This window comes from Amblyomma maculatum, chromosome 8 (assembly GCF_055883805.1).
Source record: "Amblyomma maculatum isolate TAMU_Amacu chromosome 8, ASM5588380v1, whole genome shotgun sequence".
NCBI classification, from domain to species: Eukaryota; Metazoa; Arthropoda; class Arachnida; order Ixodida; family Ixodidae; genus Amblyomma; species Amblyomma maculatum.
The window spans coordinates 115185888-115201017 of NC_139351.1; positions in this window are offsets into that span (position 1 = coordinate 115185888).

Genomic DNA, 15130 nt, shown 5'->3' on the forward strand with positions numbered 1-15130 from the left:
AGCGATGCGGAGGAACCTCATCGTGTACGCGACGCTGTACGTCGGCGTATATTAGATCCAGCATGCGCTTCCTTCAGAGCCAGAAACCTATCGGCGCGGCAGCAAGGTCGATGTGCGTAGCCTTGCAGGCAGCAGCAGGAGTTGCACTGGCAACAACAGCCAAGAGTGACGACTTTCAATCATCGGAACGGCAGTTGCAGAGGAAGTTTTCTGCTCAAAGGGCCGCGTTACAGTGAGAGCTAAGGAAGCGAAAGAGTCAACCATCCACAGCCGTGGCTGGCTTCAACAGATTTGGCTAGGCCGTTATATTGTTTAGTCAAGTTATATTTAATGCGAAAGCAATTCTTGCTCAAGTGTGGCGTGGAAAGGATTTGTAGACAGGATAAGTGAACATGATTTCAGGACAAGACTTTTTGACAGAGCGTGTCAGCACGAACTGTCAAAAGGAGAAAAACATTGCCGCCTTTGAATCTCGAGCCCGCGTCAGAAAGAACAGAGCAGCTTACCTGCTGCAGTCTTGAAAGCACTACATTTAACGCAATGGAGTTAAAGGCTACGACCACCGAAAATTCCGCGTCGGCGCTGGCGTTGGCGTTGTGAGCGGAAAGTCACGAGCACAGGTCTGGCAGGCAGTAGCTGGCAGCAGACATGGCCGCACATCGAATGGTCATAGGGTTGCTGGCTTTACGTTTGTCAGGAGTTACTAACCCAGGCCGCTTCTTTCGTATGGGCAAGCAATGTCAGAATCATCCTGCCAGGAGCCTTGCATTCATGTTAACCCTAGGTCATGCAGACACGTTTGTACGGATTGGTAAAAGCAGAGATTTATATGTGGACTGTTAGCCTACTCTATTGCGTCATATCCTTAAGGGCGGGGCTTAAGAGTCCCCCGTAATTTATTTCTCTCTGGACTCGATTCCACATCATGTAAAACTGCAAAACACTTTCGCTCTGTTAGGAAACATCACTGTCTTCATGAAGCTCCATCTGCGCGACTCCTCCATTTAATCTGGATAAATGCACTATGCCCATAAGCCATCTGGTCGAGTGTGGCCGAGGTTTGCTAGCATAGTGTCGGACAAGTTGACTTAGTGCTTGACAGAACTCGCAACGCTTTCGCATTTCTGCGCCTGAGCAGACATAAGCGTACCCTTGGAGCTTTTTATTTCTTCACCTATCTCCTTCTTTCCTATATTTCACATTCTGTATTTCTCTGCTTCTTTTTTGGTCATTATAAATAAATAAGTCTTGTAAATATCGTTCAATTAGGATCTTGGTCTGGGCTAGTTAGTTCATAACTATCACGAAATAAACAGCGCGAAGAAAACGGACACAGGAAGAAGACACATACAAGACGGGACTGGAGCTTCTTCTTCCTTTGTCCTGTTTCTGTCCTGTCTAACAATATCGTAAGTCGTAAATAAATATTAATATCTTTATATCTCAAATAAATATTATTTATATAGTAATATTTTTAAGTACACAGTAAAGTATGCAAGTATACAGTAAATATAACGGGAATAAAAAAAATAAAACGAACAAATTACCAGCTAAAATACATTAAATAGCCAGAAATCTCAACAACCGGAGCTGGAAAAAGAACCGATTAAAAGAAAACTAAACAATACAAAGCTTAGAGCCAACGGTTTTAAATACCAAAGCATGTCGAAGAGCCTATTGTAATAAATTATGTGGTGTTAAACAACCGTATAACATGCATCCTTTTACATTGGCTTCTATTCTGAAATATCAAAAGGAAAAGACATCAATACGCTATGCATATGAAACTATCGCTAATCGGTTTATTGCTGGAATAGGGGTATCATCCCTGGGCTACCCAAGAATTATATTCCGAGTTAATAGCGATGCGTTTCTCAATGGCGATGATTCACGCCTCGTAGGCTGCAAACTCCATTATGCACAAAAAAGCTGCTTATTTTTTTTTCTGCTGCAACGAAGTTTGAAGGAATATCGAGATTATTACAGCACATAAACACAGCTATGCTTAGGAGAAACCGAACAATCAAATGGCTGACAGCAAGTACGGCCCCTGCGGTAAATTAAGCACGTGCTACGCAGAACTAAGACAATCATCAAGTAATGTTCTTAAGCACAGAAGCGAAGGCGAGCGTGTGCGCCCGCAATATACTGAGCCTGCTTACACGTTAGCATTAACCACTAGCCCAGTATAGGAGTGTGTTGGCAATGCACTGGTTCCGAGTACGGTCGTACATTACCAGCACACTTGCAATACTGGGGCCGACGGTTTGTGCTGCCTGGCCTGACACTCAAAAGCATGTCAGAAGCCCTTTCGGAGGCATTCTATTCTCAAACCTCGTGATGCCCAGTATAGCCACTAATATATATGTATTGCTTCCATTTATCGAGCATTCCGTTCACGTTGAGCTACATCGCCGAAAACTTTTACAGGAACTCGCGAGTAATCCCCCTATATCCTGGTTATGCGCTTTTTTTTTTTTTTTTTTTTTTTTTGCCACGCACGGGCCAGCTGCAACACACTCAAGGTTTTCTGAGTCGTAAGACGAGCTCAATAAATCCCAGACATTGCGTAAGCGGGTAATGCCTGCACTGATATTCGTTCGGACATTACTTGGGTGTATAGTTTCTCGGAAGCATTGCCCTTGGGAACAAGTATGAGAAACTCGCAGCAGCATGCTTAGCAGTATTAAATACCGTGACTGTTGCACACTGTAGTGCTGGTGATAAATTTTGTTCAATGGTTTGGTTTGGTTTATAGGGTTTAACGTCCCAAAGTGACTCCAGCTATGAGAGCAGCCATAGTGGAGGCCCTAGAATGTTCAACTACATGGGTTCTTTAACGTGCGCTGACACCGCACAGCAAAAGAAAGCCCATCGTTTCGCCTCTATAGAAAACACCGCTGCCGGGGCAGGGGTTCAATTGACCACTTGGGTTCTTTAAGGTGCGCTGACGTCGCATAGCAAACGAAAGCCTAGCTTTTCACCTCCATCGAAAAACAGCTGCCAGGGCCGGGATTCGATCTTACATTCTTTTGCACAGGAGTCAAGCTTCCTAACCACTGCATCACAACAAGGGACAAATGTGTGTTAAATATTTGTTATAATTGTTATTATTAGTTGAATTATCTATCTACCAACATTTGTTATAATTGTTATTATTAGTTGAATTATCTATCTACCAACATTATGAATCGGTACCACGAACTCTAAGCACCATGCATGCTCACTTCTCATTTGCTCCGCAGAAAAGTCATGAGTGCGAAACAGTTTGCTCAATAAAACTTGACATAGCGCATGATACTGCCTATACAAAGTGTTTCATGCAAGTTTAGTCAAGGATTTAAATAAAGGATTGCACTATAGCAGGGGAAATCACGATATACACTGTTCGCCGTCATATGGCAATCTTTAGAATATTTTCTTTAGTATTGCGCTCAGTTATTACAAAAAAAAATGTGGCTTGAATCCACGCTGTGTAGGTGGTTGGTCGGTGAAGCTGTAAAATGATACCATATTACCCACTGCGATCCCTTGAAAATTCACGCACGTGTCTCAACAAATTCTGCTAGCCTAAAATGAGCTGCTAGACCGGTCTTCCTGTTATACATGAAAGCATGGTGACATCGCTGCGTGATTTCCCTGCCGTTAGGTACATTTCTGCTCGGAGTTGCTTACGCGACCGTAATCTTTACCGGGGAACAACGCGGATAGACAGCAAGTGCTTCGCATTGTTTTCAGGGGCTATTATCACGTGCCCCGAGATGAGAGACCATTATAGATGTAGTGATAGTGGGGCGAGAGGGACTCTCGACCACATGATATGTGAATGCCCGCACTCTCCCGGGATGGGACATAATATAGTTAGTAGAGAGAACTGGGAGATCCTGCTGCAAAGCTCGGACCCTGAGCTCCAGCGCAACATCGTTCACGTGGTGGAGAAGGCTGCCATGGGCCAAGGCCTGCCAGCCAGACTTTAACGTGGCGGCTCCCGTCTCCCAGGCCTACGTGCCCGGGGTGGGGGTGTACGGTTTCTCGTGGTGGAAAATAAATGTTTTCAATCAATCAATCAATCAATCAATCAATCAATCAATCAATCAATCAATCAATCAATCAATCAATCAATCGATCAGTCAATCAATCAATCAATCAATTAATCAATGCGGTTAGCGCTTCACACCAGGGCTTGGTTTTTTACCTCCTGATTAACAATTAGTCTTGTATACAAGCTCATATAGCACAGCCTTTGAGCCTTTGAGCAAAACATCACCAATGTTTTCACGCTTCAAGACCGCGAACAAGAAATCACACCGAACCTTATCAAGGGATAAGCTGCCAAAAAGGAATGACTGGGTGATACTTCAGAAGGAAGCGCGCAGAGTTTAGCGTTCATGAAAGCTGTATTCTACGAGAAACACGCGTCGTTCTCAAGCAACTACAAGCAGAAGGTCTCGACCTACTTCATAAAACCCACCAGGCGTGGAGAACATGAAAGCAGTTGCAAGAATCCACGATTGGTGGGATGGATGGACTCGACAGCAGCATCACGAAGAAGGTGGAACTCTGCAAAACCCCCCTTCGAAGGCCTGGAATTTTCTGCATACGGCAACGACACGAAAATTTCCTTGGACGGTAGAGGTATATTGCCCATTTACACCTTTTTCGGTGATGTTAACTGTTAATGGGTCTTAATTGCACATTCCTAATCTAATTTGATACAAGCCCGGCGGTTCTAACACTATGTTGACTTTTTTTCTGCTGTTCTGACGTCCTCGCTGTTTGCAAGTCCCCGCGGCTATATCGACGTCCGCCCTATTTTGACGCAAGCAGTTATTTTATATTTGTTAATTTTATTGCTTTATATATATATTTTATTATTAATGTTTTGACGCCCATCCGACTACTATGCCAGAGTTCCCGGGTTTGATCCCGAACGCAGGCGGCTGCGCTTCGATGGAAGAGGAACTGAGTAGCGTCCGTATACTGTGCGATGTCAGTGCAGATTAAAGAACCCCAGGTGGTCGATATTTCCGGAGTCCTTTATGACTAGGAAGGTATTGCACACGATCTTGTGAATGCTCTGAGTTTTCGTAGAATGCCGAAAAGCAGGATGGAGATGCGCTACGCACACCTTGATGGATAACCAGAGTATTATACGCAATAGTGTGACGTTTCCTTGTCATAGAGAAACCAATTTCGTCGCTGTTAGCGTTGATGGACGCGAGTGAATAATCCTGATTCCTCGGCATGGTCATGACGTCACAGCCATATGAGCTTGCAGTGGGAATTCAATTAAACCTAACGCCACGCATGACATGCAACGATGACACCTAATGTGATGTAAAGGTGACTTCATATCACAAATCATTTAACCTTATAAATAAAGAAGTTAGTTCTGCGTAAATAAAATCTTGGACAACTTTCTCGGTTTTGAATCCACGCTCTCGTGTGCTGAGCCAGATACGCTAATGACTGCGCCACTCAAGGCAATCTTGTAAGAGTTGGGAAGAACTGGAGCTTGTAGGTATGTCGGGTAGTTTTAACTAGGAGTTGTTATCTTAAAAATGAACGCTAATGACTACGTGTGCAATTAAAAACGCAACAGTTACGAGCGTAATATTTAAAAGAGTAGTAAAATACATGCTGCCGCATCTATCTTGCCATTTTTAGTGTCATAATGACTCCAGCATGCTGCACCAACCGGAACCACACGTAATGTTATGTACGCCGGTGGAAGAAAGAGACTGCTCACGGAAGCAGTATAAAATGTACTACTTTACAACCGGAACACATTTCACATGCCGGTGTCGCATCATAGCCCTCATGTGGAGATTAGGCGTCGACCAATGTTAGTTCAAGGAAGCTATTTCATTCACTCATTTCAATAAAACAAGCTTCATGATACAGCACCAGACTGGCTCTCTTACTCTAAATGCTTAAAAGTGGAGAATTTATCGTATAAATATTTTGCATCTTGTTCGCAAAAAAAAAAAAAAAAAAAAACAATGAGCAGAAAAGCGAATATGTTTGCGCCGCCCGAGTTGGAAGCTCATGCACGGGCGTGAATTGTTTGATTTTGGTTTATTAATATACTTGGAAACATCATACCAAGAAAAGATGGCTTTGCGCCAGTGAAGCACGTAAAGCTAGCGCAGTAAAAATTTCGGGAATTTAAAATTGCCGTACACTTCTATCTTGACGGGATTGTAGTCTTAACGGAAGAGCAGGTGGTTATGCACAATTAATCATGTCACTGTCATCCGAAAAATTTTCTATAAACGACACAGCTACGCAACCAGGCAGCATTTCTTTAGCACACTATAGTTTCCCGAAAAACATCTTTATTTCTTATATTTGGAAATGTATCCGTTCTTCCTAAGAATGAAAGGGTCCTCACATTTCATCCAGTAGGAATTTGAAATGTATTCGCAATTGCTGACTTCGTCATGATACCTCTAAAACTTCGAAGGGACGTTTGAAACGTCGCACGCAGAAAAATGGAGAAACATACATAAGCGATCATAGAAAAGAGCATGACATAGACGTTGTTTACGTATCTGACATCCCTAGCTGCCATATCTGGGACACTAAAGTCATACTAATTGAATTAAGCAGGCAAGACAGTGAGCGCTGGAAAGAAAGCGCTCACTGCTTTCTTTCCTCGCTGCTCAATAAAAAGAAGGCCTTCCAATCAGCTTCCGTTGGCTCTTCAGCGAAGCAGGACCCCTCAGGAGCGCGGACTGCTTAATTCCTCAGCTTCTAAGCTTGAAGAAAAGTGACAACGCAGAGGTAATAGACAATTCACCTGCAATATTGATGACGGACAAAGCCACGTATACGAATACTTGAAATGACTATCGTAAAGTTTTCTTACAGCGGTTGGCTCATTGGCCCTAAATTTCGAGTAATACCGCTTTCACACGGGCAATCCGGATCGCGATCAAGTCGATCGACATCGAGCTCGATGCGGATCCAGCGTTGCTAAACGGTGAATTCTATCACGATCGCACACTTTCCTGCTCTACCGTCTCGACCGCCATCAAGCTGTCGTTGCCGGCATAGTTCGCAGAAATTAATCACATCGCGGAAATAAAAGTAAAGGTTGCTCAAAAGATTATTTATAAAACGTACAATTTATAAGCTAAAAAGCTTTGTCTTTAATTTATGCAATTTGAACAGCAAAGATATGCTCAAACTCTCGATGCCACGCGCGTGCTTTGGCAGCGGTTGAAAGAAACGTGCGGTTTAGAGCACGCTTGAGGCTTGCCAGTTTCCGCGTTTGCTAGGCGCCTGGTTCCTGCCTGCGTGCACAACGAATGACACAGCTGCTATATACTTGTCCACAGAAGCTGTTGTCAGGAAAAGGAGAACAAAGTTTTAATCAAGGTTGTATATTAACACATATTACAAACAAATCCTGATGCTCACTCTGCGTGCAGCGCCATCTCCCGTGTAGTGATCTAACTTGTCGATCGGAATTAAGGGGGTACGAGTATCACGGTGCATTTTGACCGAGGTTGAAACTCCAATCACGATCGTTACGGATCGCGATTCAGAGTGCCCGTGTGACAGCGGTATAAGGGGATAGAGGCGACGGACGGTACCACGCTAGTCCTCAAAGGGTGGCCCTTGAACTTCGGACCATTCAGAGAATTCCCAATTCTGTGGCGAAAGGGAAACAGCGTTCTTGAGACGTCGCCAGTCTACGGCGAGAGTCAAATCCACCTGTCAAAGCCGGAGGCTCATTGGAATGATGTGTAGCGCGCTGAGAAGGCAACCAATACGGTTAAGTGACTCCACTGCATTACAACTTGAGTTTTTATCAAGAATTTTCATACGTAAGACAGGATGGCGTCACGGCGTTGGCATTTACAACAGTAAGAAACGTTTTAGCAAATTGTTAACAAAACGTCCACGAGAAAAACGTTGGTAAAAAGAAAAAACATCGAGTTAAACTGAGCCTGCGTCCGACCTCTAATAAAAGGGAGCGACACGATATGTAATATTCCCTCGCCGTAATATCGGCTGGTTTATTTGCGATTTCAATCTTTATTTATGCTGCGCCAGCAAGAAACGTTAAGACTGGTCGTCGAGAGTCGTTAAGCCTGCAAAGGTGTACTCACGATGCAGCCCCCAAAATCTTTATGATCATTGGAATTTAAAACTATTAACCGCGGCCATACAGACTAATACGCAAGAACAATGCGATAACTGCAAGATGGTGCAACGTATCGGAAGTTCTAAGTCCATATAAAACTAATGGGCGGAAAGCGACTTCACTGCATCTAAAACGCCCGAACTGAAAGTTAAAATTCTATCCATGCCTTCGGCTTTGTAACGCAGCTGCTTTTATATTACCTCGTCAGGCAGCAGATTAACAATAAAACGAAAGGTGCGAAGTTGGTTTTAACCAATTAGGTGAAAATTAATTGGTCCCTTTAGGCCTCTTTGGCAACAACAGAAACATTAGGGATGTTGCATTAGCCGCCTAATTGAACAACGGGGCCACGATGCTACCGTTGGTTTTCACAGAGCGGAATAAAACATGAGTAAAAAGACAGACTTTGAAAGCAAATAAGGGCTGCTGAAAGCATCCATAACAGCAGCGGGATTCAGACTAGTGGGGGACGTCAGTCGATATACGATTTTTGTCCTTCGTACAGTGTCCCGTTTATCATAATAGGATAGAGATTTTATTCTTCCTTTTGAGTAAGCTTATTTTACGCAGAGTTACAGGAATGCTTTCCTGCATTTATTTGGTCGTAATTGATCTCAAGTTATTACAAACGTTCACTTCAGAAACGCAATGTCTTGAGGAAGCATCAGAATCCTCCCCATTCACCGATTAGAGCTTTCGGAAATTTAAAAATGACGCCATTCGTTGAGGGTAAAGACGCTAATGCGTTCAATGCAAGAAACCAGCAGCCCCGCATCAACTCCTACGGCTGACTCTACGTTCAGGAAACATTAGGACGATTCGAACATAAAAGAGGCAGCGCGTTAACTCTTCACTCACGCTTGACAGGCGGAGCTAGTAGATCCGGGCGCAGCGTAAAAGGCAATGGCACTTACCTGCAAGAAAAAAAAAAGAAATATATTTACCCAAGAAAAACACGTTTCAATGTTGCAGATGTCACTATTAGTGGAAACTAGAGATCTATGAAGTTTCCTGCAAGGGAGCGTCATGCCTCCGTGAGCAGTAGTTCTTGAAGCTAATTTTCGGAAGTCCTACGCCTCGTCCTTAAAGTTGTAAAGTTAAATCAGTTGTCCTAACCCACCCAACCCGTTTTTTCTGTCCTTGAGCGCTGGGATAAGAAACCAATTCGCTGTCTGCTTTTAAAGGCAGGTGAGGCACGGGGAGGGTGTGGCGTGACGGGAAATAGGGGTGGGTTTTGGCGTTTCAGTACTCAGCCCAAAAGGTAGGTTGCCATGGCCTCGAACATGCGGGTATTTAATATTACTTCTGGCTCCTCTTCTTTATTTTGTTAATGACTTATGACACCATGCGTCGGGACTGCTACACGATAAGCAAAGACTCGACCCTTCTAGGAAGGCTCTGTCTCGAATTTATGCGAAAACCTAGAACCACTTAGCCTAGCGTTTTATGGGGAATACTTATAACGCCACTGTTCAATAAAAATACATTAAGTGCGAGCTGAACACCACAGTGCAACAGCACGCAAATACAGGAGAGGTTGCAAAGCATCCACGAGGCTGACGAAGCGAATGGCCCCCGTGTTTGCTCACCCTAGGCAACCGCCTTTTCCAAACAAATACAGCCCGAACACCTGCCGAGAAAAACTCATAGCATGCAAATTCCCTCTGTTCGGCTTTCTCGTGTGGGTGGGATTACTTTACAGCCAGTTATGCACTCTGACTACACATACGCACTCGCACCAGTAGTTCGACCAGCAGCCGCACCCTCGTATCACTAGGCAACACAGGGCGAACCACAGCCCAGGGGTATATATATATATGCAGTATGTTCAAAGCGTCACAAAACATATTTATTTCGAAGTTTCGGTCATAGCACGACCTACATATATATATATCGCTCCTTCACAAAAGTGTAAAACGCAGTCTTACGGTTAACAGATTTTTTTTTAAAAACGCGGAGTAAAGCACATCTGCGCGCTTATGAAAGTTGTAAAGGTTAGGAAACGGTGATAGTATTTATGGAGACGAACAGGGCTCGTATATTCAAACTGCAGTGAGAACGCCACTACAGAATCAGCTTTACGTCGAAGTTTTCGTGTTTAGTAGTAGCTCAGCCTATGCAGCTCTTTTCTTCTGTCTTTCTGCTTGACAAAAGATTCTACGCAAATCGATCTGAATATCAATTTATTCCACAAATCGAACTTGCTTCGTGGCAGGAAAATTCTAAGTTTACGCCCCGGGGTTTCGTGGTTGAACGCCTCGAATTGGCATACGGGCTAGCAGAAACGGCGTATTGTAGCGCTCTTAGAATATTCATTGATGTCGCACAGCATTCTGGCCACTGTTCGCGTTTCACCTGCATCGACCAGAGCCTCGGCTAGGTTTTTCCCAATATTATTAACAGGGCGATGAACCAGTGGGCAACGGTATGGCAATACCGCTTGTTATTAAGCTGTGGTAGTGGTACGCGGGCGACGCATTTCAAGGATCTGCGCATCCTAGGATCAGCTCGGGCATATGATCGCACTCAGCCATTGCTATAGCATAGATATAGTGGAAGTTTCCTTACAATAAGCCAATGCCACGTCTTAGGGTAGAGCGTTCCGCTGGACGACTAAAGGAACATAAATGCGAACTATTCGCGAGGAACTAATTGCATACGGCCGAGGAATAGCGCGCCTTATCCGATAGCAGGAGGAAGGTAGAGCGAAGGAAGTGTGCCTTCCTTGAAGCGGTGCGTATGTTGTCACGCATGTTCCATTTAATGGTCCCAGAAACATATAGCATTCTCATGCTTGTTGCGTGGTAGACCCAAGCGCTTGCACCTGAACCGCATGCGCCTGCTTATATTTTGGACATTTTCCTTGGATGGGTTATGTTCAGTGCTAGTTTTGTAGGAATAAATTTAACCATCATATCCCGTTTTTCTTTTTATTCAAAAACAAATGCTGCTCCAGGTGAGGTCACACAAAAGAAACCAACACCACGAACTCCACCCTCCTCTTCGTCTCCTCATCTGGGGCCATATGTCTGTATCAGGCACAAGCACAAGGTGGCCAATCAAAGAAACCGTGAAATAGCGGGCTCCCACGACGACTACAGCCTTCGCCACTCGCTGCACGCGCCATCTCACCATTGGCGTCGATTGAAAAGGTGCGACCACTAGTGATGCCTGTACCGTTCACCATTGGATGAGCCAATGGTCCGCCCGCTCCGCGAAGACACTTGTAAGTCGGTGCTACGTTAAATAACTATTGACATCTATATTACTGGAAGAGATGCACAAAAATTCTTGGCATTTCGTGTTCCACACTATTATTTAAATACATACATGTCTAGTGACGAAAACCCAGACCATATTACAGGAGCCTAATGATATGCCCGGGACGTGGCGCAACGGACCGGAAATTGCATTATCTGTGCATTGCGCAACAGATAGCACCACAGGAAGAGAGATCGCATTGAGACTTGTGAGCTGCCACTCGCACAACATAAGCGTGCACTGGCAACCATTGCTGGGCTGTGTAAACAAAATCAGTGTGTCAGTAAACACACAGTATGTTAGTAAGCAAGCTACATCGATGTTTTTAGTAAGCAAGCTAAGTCCATGAGCATGTACCAGCGGTCGCTAGGCATGATATGACGGGTTCTTAAAAAAGGGGCACAATGTCTCTCTTGGCCCATAACACTACTTTTGACGGATGCCGTGCCTGTGTATATGTCTGTGAGTTATAGCGCATAAATATAGAGGAATTATGTTCTCCTGAAGCACCGACATGATTTAAGCGGACTGCATCTGCAAGAATACCACCCTATGACAGCGGCCAGGAACGCTGCACAAAGTACGATGGCGTCACAGATTTGGTACTACGTCACGTAAATACTTTCTGCGAGACAGTTTTTTACAACTATTGGTTGCGGCGACGGCTTTTAGGGTCGAACGATCTGTATATACGCCATCGTGTAAAATTACATTAGGCGAGAAAAATTGTGCAGCGCCACAAGTATTGCGAAGACGAAAGCGAATGCAGAGACCGCATCGTTCCTTTGCTGTTTTCATTGCCAAGCTTAGTAAAAAAATTGCAGAATGATTTCGCCTCCTTCATAAACAAAAACAAAAAGAAATAACGCACTGAATGTCGAAAAAGCATGATTTTTTTATTTGAGGAGCATTTTACACAAAGAAAATAAGTAACATATCTTCATTTTCTGAGAGCGCGACAAGTATTTAGTTATTTTGAAGTGGAGAAACGTGATAAAGACTGCGAAGGTTTAAAATCCCTCGAGCGGAACTGTACTTCATCCATCGAGAGGAGATCAGAAAAAGGAACTGGAAAGTGAGGCTGGGTTTTATTTGCATAACGCTTCAGTCGAACTGAACACAACGGGTTCGATGGTGTAGAGAACGTGTACAAGTGCACTTCGTGCGACTCACCAAGCAAATAAACTTCGCGCCGCTCGCTGTCTGAAGTATAGCCTTTCAGCCTGGATCATACGGGAAGAAGTTTACTTCCTTTTACGGAGTGACGCACACGCTAAAGCTAGGTAGAGTACTAGCCAAATCCTTGAGAGTGCTTGCTTACCTGCTTCCTTTACTGTTATGCACAGTTATATACAGTTGAAAACATATGGTAACCAGAATGCCCCGCGTTCGCAGTCTTCAATATTTGGTGCTAAGACCGTTTTCCAACATAGAGCGGAGACGTATGCGTAACTGACTATGCTCATATGTCCAAAGAGCTTCTTCCTTCTATTAGTACTAATTCCAAGCTCGTAAAACGCGGAAGGATGGTCAATTACTCATCTGCGGCTCTGCAAAAACGCAGCTTTGAGGCGCTGATAAAACAAATTTACAAACATAGGCTCCGATTACATGACCATGAGTGTCTGTGAAACTCCAAAGGAAGACACTCAATCTATTTCGACAAATGATTAGGCAAAACTTAAAACAAAGTGATCGGGCCTGGCAATTCTTTATATCTATCCGCTGCCAAGCGCGATCAAGGTGATAACCACTTCAAGATTAATGATGTCCTGTTCAGTAACATTTAAAGTTGTCGTGGATCTGTAGCCTTAACAAAAAAGAAAACATATCAGAGAATGCAACAAGAAACATGAAACCGCGTTAACAGAGAGCATCGCCGATGTCGTTTCATCATCATCATCATCATCATCATCATCATCATCATCATCATCATCATCATCATCAGCCTGATTATACCCACTGCAGGGCTAAGGCCTCTCCCATATTTCTTCACTTAACCCGGTTCTGTGTTAGCTGCATCCACTTGACCCCTGCGAACTTCTTAATCTCATCCGCCCACCTAACTTTCTGCCGCCCCCTGCTACGCTTTCCTTCCCTTGGAATCTAGTTTGTTACCCTCAGCGACCATCGGTTATCCTCTCTTCGCACTACATGTTCTGCCCATGTCCATTTATTTTTCTTAATTTCCACTAGAATGTCGGTAACTTGAGTTATTTTTCTGACCCACTCTGCACGCTTTCTATCTCTTAATGTTACCCCTACCATTTTTCGTTCCATAGCCCTCTGGGTTATCCTCAACTTAAGTAGAACTCTCTTGGTTAGCCTCCACGTTTCAGCCCCATAGGTGTGTACAGGTAAGATGCAACTGTTGTATACTTTCCTCTTGAGCGATACCGGTAAGCTGCTAGGCATAATCTGCGAGTGCTTGTCAAATGCGCTCCATCCCAATCGTATTCTTCTTGTTATTTCCTTTTCGTGGTCCGGATCTGCGGTTACTACCTGTCCTAAGTAGACATATTCGCCTACTACTTCCAGTATTTCGCTACCTAATGTAAACTGCTGTTCCTTCCCGAGGCTGTTGAACATTACCTTAGTCTTCTGCATATTGATTTTCAAGCCTACCTTTCTACTTTTCCTGTCTAGGTCATCAATCATTATTTGCAGTTCATCCCCCAAGTTGCTTAGCAAGGCAATGTCATTAGCAAATCGCAGATTACTGAGGTATTCTCCGTCTACCCTTATCCCTAACTGATGTCGTTTAATGGCTTCCTTTTAGCTGCGATGCTATAATTATTGATCCAGACAGCATAAAATGAAGGTGAAGAATTGTTACCGCAGCCACATGACGACACATTGCAAAACAGCAGCGAATGCTATTCTGATATTCAAAACCCGATTCATTGGTAGGCCAAAAGAAATGCTAAAAAGAGAAATATATAATCATATTTCTTCAAGCAAAAGGCTCAAATTTTTATGAGCAACCCGCTGCAGTCACGAAAGGTTGAAGTGGTTGCTTTTTTGAATGGCTTGATGCGGGTGTTTTACAATGTTTGCTTCTTTTTTGTTTCTTAGCGTGTCCGATCGACCGTTAAATTGGGTCTAGTTCACTTTGTTGTGCAAAATTCTGCGTGCTTTCCTGCTTCTTCTTTTTAGAAAAACAACATCAGTAGGGGGGAGGGGGGGGGGGGGGGGGGGGGGCTTTGTGCGAGTCTACTGTGCGCTGTCGTCACTGTTTTCCTAGCTGCTTAATTTTATCAGTCATGTTTTAGTAACAGTCTGCTGAAACCATGTCTTCCTACTAAATGCTCAAATTAAGGTCCTTCATCAACGTCCATGTGGACAATCAACTACGTATGGACAAAATAGAGACGTTCACTTACTCGACATTCAGCAGAATGTTGTCTCTAGATAGAAGTCAAAAACGTGAATGGCCAAAAGTCGGCAAAATTTCTACAGACAGTTTAGAAACCTGTGCATGTTCGACTTTTTGTAGAAGCTTTTATTTATAGACTTAGTAAAGCCATAACGTTCATGGTTGGAAACCTATAGTCTTTCTATAGACTTCAGAGATTGTCTAATTTATTGTCAAAATGCTGTCGAAAATTTTGCAAGGAGGCGCTTCCACAGAACCGAAGCTCAGGATGACAAAGCGCCCAACCATATTTATGGTCCAGTTTCTTTGCCGATCCGTGTAAAGTTTTTCCAAGATTC